Source organism: Camellia sinensis, chromosome 3, assembly GCF_055761805.1.
Source record: "Camellia sinensis isolate YWXY chromosome 3, ASM5576180v1, whole genome shotgun sequence".
In the NCBI taxonomy this organism is placed as follows: domain Eukaryota; kingdom Viridiplantae; phylum Streptophyta; class Magnoliopsida; order Ericales; family Theaceae; genus Camellia; species Camellia sinensis.
Window position 1 is genome coordinate 81,645,161 of NC_138963.1, and position 7,258 is coordinate 81,652,418.

A 7,258-nucleotide genomic window follows, 5' to 3' on the forward strand; every position below is an offset into this window, starting at 1 on the left:
AACAAAAACCAGTTTATAAATTTTTTGTAAATATAAACTGAAAACGTAAACGTTACCAAACACACCAAGTTTCTACCTTATTATTCTTTGAAAAATCAATGCGTTACAATTTTGGTATATAATTGGGTCATGTTTGGTTTATAGGTGGGAATTTAATTCAAAACACATGACTTAGATTCAATTTAATTTGAGTTTGTTTATGATTCATGTTTAACTGTTTAGTCCTTTTTAATTATGTGATTGGTAGTGACCACCTTGGAAGTTGCTATTATGTATTATATAAGATTATAATAAATGTTTGAAAAAGTGAATTTATGGTGTGTACCGTACAGTGAAAAAAAAAATTATATTTTTATAATGAATAAAAAGGCATATATTTTTGTAGTAAACAAAAAATTATATTTTGTAGTGTACAAAAATGTTATATTTTCTGATGAAAAAAATTATATCATTTTATAATTTATCTTATAAAATTTTAAGATATTTTACAATATATTTTGTATTAATTTATGATATTGAGTTGGGTGAGAATCTTGGGAAGGCAACCCATGTGGGGCTGCTCCCCTTTTTCCTTATCCCATCTTTTCCTTCTCATTTCTTTTTTGTTTTGCTTGCTTTGGCAGAGGCCTCTCTCTCTCTCTCTCTCTCTCTCTCTTTTAGACTTTCGTTGTTGCTTAACCTTTGAGTTTCGAGTGAGAGTCTTTAAAGTGAGATTTTGCAAAAATTTTGTAAATAAAAATCGGAGAGCTCGTCGTACTTTTCGCATTGGTAGTTTTAGATTTGTGATCAGGCGAGGTTTACCTTTTGGATTTGCTCCTTTTCATTTTATGAGATATGGACTTTCTTCATATTATTTCTTTAAATCCATGTTAGAGATATTTTGAAAAAATATATCATTATAGGAGGTTTTACATATATATTATTCTCAGATTTTTGTTTGGATAATTTTCGGAAGAAAATTATGTCGAAATGCTAAGAATATTGGTATTTTGAAATTGATTTGGGGAAAATCATCTTGTGTTGATAATTTTTATTAAAAATCTGAAAGTAAATTTAATAGTTGTATGCTTAGTATCTACATCATATTATGATTAGATAATTTATTTTGAGAAGAATAACGTTGGAATATTACTTCATCTTTGATTTTGGAATTTATTTTTGAGATAAATAAATTGAAGTTGATGAATATTGTGTAAATTGTTAAGTTGAAATTTGTAGAGTTGTTTTGGGATTAAAACCTCTAAAAGTGTTGTATTAATGATATTTTATGAATGGTGATATATTGATGATTAAATTTTGTTCATTTTTGTATTAGTGAAAATATAAAATGTGGACTTTTGAACTCTCAACCTTAAAAAGGTTACTCTTGGGCGTATTTCATAATTTTTTAGGTGACTATCATGTTGATTAGTTAATCTTAGAAAAAGTTGTGAAATTGTTATTGGTAGAGAATTTGAGAAAAAATAACTATTGAAGTAGCTTGGCATGAAATATGGTTATGTTTGAAAGATGAGACAAGTGAGGTTGTATTTGGTATTATTAATTTGGAAAATTTTGAATATAATGAACTTACTAATTTGAGGGATTAAATTAGTTTGGTCAATATTTTATATCATTCATAATTAAAAATGCGTTATTGGATTTATTTATTAACTTTTCATATTATGAGTTTAAAAATGATAAAGTTGACCAAGTATGAGAACTGGAGAAAATAAGTGAGATTAAGTTGTTTGGCATAAAACAAAGTTGAACTAAGATTATTAGTTAAGTTAATGTGATTTGGTATTTGGTTGCTAGTTTTATTAGTTGAGTTGTGTTATTAGAATAATTTCATACCTCAAATTCAGATATGAGATATTTGAATCGTTTTGGCCGTTTTTGAAAAGAAAAGAAAAGAAAAGAATGTGATTTTTGCTCGTTTAGAGCAAATGGATGTTTTGAATTAAAACATAAATTGAGTTATTAAATTTATTTATTTTTATTAACTTGTTGAAGTAAATGTTAATAATTCGAAAGTGAACACTTGTGGTATATTTTATAATTATAGCCAAAAGAAGATTTTGATATAATTGATCAAGTGTTGGAAATATTTACTTATGCTTATTGAGAATTATGATTTACTTTGAAGATTCCGAGACCTTACTTGCGTGAGAAAAGTGGACATTTAATTCTATTGAATGCTTGGATGGTGATGAGTTTTGAAAAGAATGTAATTACATTACATTGATAAAGTATGTGAGTTAGAAATGATTAAATTGATGAAGTCATGAATTTGCTTTTGTGTTGTATGTTATTGATATTAATGAACCTATTGCTTAGAGGTTTTGTCCTTGGTAGCCGATGGAAGGTTGCATTGTTGATGATAGAATGATATGGATTTAAGTTGAACAAAACCCTGTTCGACAATGATAAATGCATTCAAAGAAAGGATTAAAGAAAGGAAAGAGACTGCTTGATTACAAAAATCAAAACAGTATATAAAAAATAAATAAAACAACAGATTCTTATTTTGTTACAAAAATAAAATCTGAATCTGAAAAGAAAAAAAAAATAAAACAGAAAAGTAAACTAATCACTTACCTTATTATTTTCTCAAACAAAATTTTGATTAAGTCCAGTATTTAACACTGTGTCCTTAAGATAGATTTATCCTCTCCTCGGTGCTTTTAGATTATGGACAACTATCTCCTAAGATAAAATGATTAACAACGAACAGTAGCAGCACTACAAACTATTCGCACAACGAACACACTTTGTGTTTATACACATTCTCACAGGAAAAATAAATGCAGCCAAATGCAGAGAGCAAAGCAGAAGCAAGAACAAAAATTATTGAATGCTAAATCCAAATGAGGGACTGCATATTTATAGATGAAATAGTGGCTTTTCAGAACAAGTAGAAAACCTGCCCGGACAGGTTTGAACAGGTACAAGACCTGTTCAATTTGAATTAAACAGATACAAACCTATTCGGTTTAAATTTAAACAGATATGAACTGTTCGTTTTAAATTTAAATTATGAACTTGTTCGGGTGGAAGAAAAAATTTGGACAGGTGTGTTGGACAAAAATGCCAATTCGAAATTAATTTCGAAATTCAAATTCCAAAAGGTAACAATTTAATTTTAGAAAAAATAAAATTCAAATATTTTTGGCCTAAAAAGATAAGCATTGCACCAGACAAGTCCAACTCAACCTCACACCACGCACTTGCGCCCGTACCCAGCCCAGCCCGTCTACCTGATTGGACACAGCGGTGCGCGTGTTTGTTTTGGGTCCAATGGGTCTAGCCCAGTTTTTCCATAACCTCACCCTTCTACAAAACTTGGGTACTGCTTGGGGCTTTCTCCAAGTTGTAAACCCAAGGCTTATAAACCCAACAATGTTAGCCTAGCCAAACAATGTGGGACAAGCTTTCATTCCTCCAAATTTGGGAAACCTACTAAAACACCATTTTCATGGAGCTTACTTTGACATCAATTTCCCATTCACCCGATAATGGTTTTGAGCAACCAAATATACGACATGAATCATTTCGTGGCAAAAAACGCATTGCCACATGGACCTGCCAACTTTGGCACATGGGTCCCACCTAAAAATTAGACCAAAGTTTAAGAAAAAAACTATTTTTACCAAACAAAATTTTCAAACCATTTCTTACAAACCATACACATAATGTAGTTGTTTTTATATTGGAAATGAAATGGTTATGGTATGTATGTTGTGATTGGTTGATGTGAGTGCTATAAATAGGATCCGTTTCCTTCTGGTTCACACACGGTAAAGCGTGGTGCATTGATAGAGGTTCCACTCCCTTTCGGTATGCGCCCAGTAAAGTGTGTTGAGGTTTTGCTCCCTTCTGGCTTAAGGTCTGGTAAAGCATGTTGTAGTGGTTGTAGCTTGACAAAGCTGGATCGCATTATGTGATAATAGCTGACGGTGTTATGGTAGATGATTAAAGTGAGTATTTGAAGTTGTTTAATTATTTAAGTTAACCGGTGTTTGTTAATTAAATAATTTGAACATATTTTCCTATTGGTAGTCACTAAGCTTGATAATTGTGGATCTATTTAAGTTAATGAGAGATGAGTATACTTGTTGATAGCCTGTTAATTGTGGATTTATTTAAATTAACTGGCATGAGTTAATTAAATAAACAGATTGGAATAGAGGCTTTGCTAATAGTCATTGTAATTGGTGGATTCATTTAAGTTAACTAGTATAAGTCATTAAAATGAAATGTAATTGATGCTTTGTTGGATGTCATTATGAATTGTTCAACTATTTAATTTAACAAGGATGGATTAACTGAATAGGTTGAAAATGATGTTTTGTTGATATTTGGAGCACGTTTATTTATTTAAGTTAATTAGTTGGGGTTAACTAAATAAACTGGATTGAAGAGATTATGTAATAAAATCATAAGGTTTTGACATGATATGATTTCACGTATATGTATGAGTATCTTAGTACCCGCATATCTTTTAATGTTATAATATAAGATTGTTTGGTGAGCTAGTGGTTTGCTCACGCCTTACTTGTACATGGGTACAGGGAATGTTTTCGGACTTGAGGATCAAATAGCAGGTTTACCTTGACATAGTTATAAAGTAGTGATGGCCGTAGTGCATTTTATTTTTATTTTTTTTCTTTGGCTGAGTACTATACTTTGTAAAAGGCAACGCCCTCTTATTTATTGTAAACCTTTGGGGAATTTTGTTTGTAAAAGAATATATTATATTCAATGTAATACTGTAGACACCCCACTTTTGATCGTCCTCAAGACTTGGATATTCTTGCAGGTACATCCAGTGACAAGTTTGATTTCTCGTCGAGGCTCGAACTCCGCGACAGAACGCCATAGGTTTGAGCTTTCCAAACCCTGCATCAATTCTGTCTCATTTTTGGACCATGTTTTGGTCCTTCCAGCATGTTATTCTTGATGCATTACCGGCCATGTTAAGGCACTGCCGGCCATCAATGAGCCCCTGCTGGCCATCACTAATGGTCGGCCGGCCACCAGTGTATCAGTAGATATATTCTGATATTTTGTGCCAACTGTTTGCACAGGTTGAGCCATCTGCTTGCACGTGTATAACTGGATCTCTTTCAGAGGATTTTGTATCTTCTATATATAGAAGCCTTCCTCTTGCATGCTCAAGGTTGGAAATTTTGAAGAAAAAAATTTCTCTCTCTCTCTCCGTCTCTCTCTAAATATTTTGCCTTGAAGCCTAAATTCTCTACACTTTTGCTTATGAGCTTTTGATCAAACTTGATCACCATTGTGTTGAGGTTCATTGAGATCCTATTTGAGCTCTAGAAGAGGCTATTAGCTTGGTTTGACTTGCCTTTGTTGCCTAAATAGCATCTTGTCTTCAAAGAGGTGGAATACTTGTATTTTAAGTCTAATTTAAATACTTGTTTGGCCACCTTTGCATGTTGTTTTGAGGCTGGTTTTAACCTCTGAAATCTTTGTTTTTATGGTTTAAAATGGTGGTTTGAGGTTTGATTTGAGTTAGGAGTAGTCCACCCTTTTTGTAGCTTGTTTATTAAATAGTTATGCCATCTTTCAAAGCTTTTAAAACAACTTTTTTTGGCTCTTTTATCCACTGAATTCTAGGGGATTTTTAGCGGTAAAAACCTTGTTTTGAGGTCCAAAATAGGAGGGGTGGGCTCCTCTCATTGTGTCTTGTTTGCAAGTGTAGATAGCCTAACATGTGAGCATGTTTTTCTACCTTTTTGTGACTTGATCTCAGCATGTTTTAGCTATTGATTCGGCATGATTTAACTCTATTTCAAGCTTTCTTGGTCATATGAGCCTTGTCTTGCATGGTTGTAGTGCAAATGGCCTTCACTAGCTCATTGTTTTAAGGCTCTAAACTTGATTTGCTTGAGATATTTGCATGTTGAAGTGTCTTTTTACATGTAATTTCAGTGTATACAGCTCTGCCGCATGCTCATTTATTTCACTCTTTCATTGCTTTTGAGAGTTGTGTCTTGAGTCTTGTTTACAAGCTAACATGTGAGTATGTTTTTTTAGCCTTTTGTGCTTCAATCTCAGCATGTTTTAGCCTATGTTTTGGCATGTTCTAACTCTGTCCATAGCTGGTTTGGTCAATTGAGCTTTGTATTGCATGCTTATGGTGTTATGATCTTCACTAGCTTAATGAGTTGGGCTCTTAAACATGTTATGCATGTGTTGCTTGCATGATTTAGTGTCATTTTGCATGCCATTTCAGCATTGAATTATCTGTCACCTCCCTCATTTCTTCACTTTTCTATTTTCTTTGAGGTTGGCTAGCCTTAAAATTGTGTTTAAGCTTGAGATTAAGACTTGTGGTTAATGGTTTTAATCCTCTTTTGAGGGTTTCTACTAACCAAAGGCATGATCTCTCTCATGTCTTATATCATCCTTTGGTTGACCCCTCTCTCATTAGAGGACTTTCACCTTGGACAAATTGACTAAATAATGGATCGGTAACTAAAATAAGTAAATAAAATTGGATAATTAAAATTTGAGCAAGATAAGCATGTTGTGTTTGCATCGCATGTGTTCAATCGGACGTTATATTGAACACAAGGTAGATTGGAGCATTTCATACTCAAAGTGATGAAATGAGTCAATCTCCTTTATCTCCATTGCCTTTGATCATTCATGACAAGGTAGTGATCTAGAGTCTTGTTTTTGTGCATTTATTGAAATTGTACAACTTGGATCTTTGGCCATCATGCATTGAAAATGCTTGATTGTTGGTTTTGGATCCAAGAGTGCCACTCCTTTGATGATTTGATATGATAAGGAGGGGCACAGTACAAACATATCTTTGGAAAACCCTCTATTTTTCTCTGTTTGCGCTTTGTTGCAGTGTGGTGATTCAGCACACCAGTGGCCGGCAGTGGCTCACTGATGGCCGGCAGTGCTTCATCCTTGGCCGGCATGGCACATTTTTGGCCAGTAGGGGGCTGACAGCAAGCATTCATGGCCGACAGGTCATTGGTGCAGTCCTCAGTATTGGTTTGGTAAGGTGGAGCAGAAAGTTCCAGCGTGTAGTTAAACCTACAAATAGAGCCTCTCAAGAGCAAACCGGAAGGCTTTTCGGGGCCAAAACCGAGTGCATGCATCTTCTACTTTCCAAAGCAGAGCTGAGGCAGTGTAGTTTAGTGCTTTGCATGTTTAGTTAGCATGAATTTGTAATTTAATTAATTAGTTTTCTAAGTAGTTAAGTGTTGTAATAATTAGTAGTTTGCTTGTTATTCAT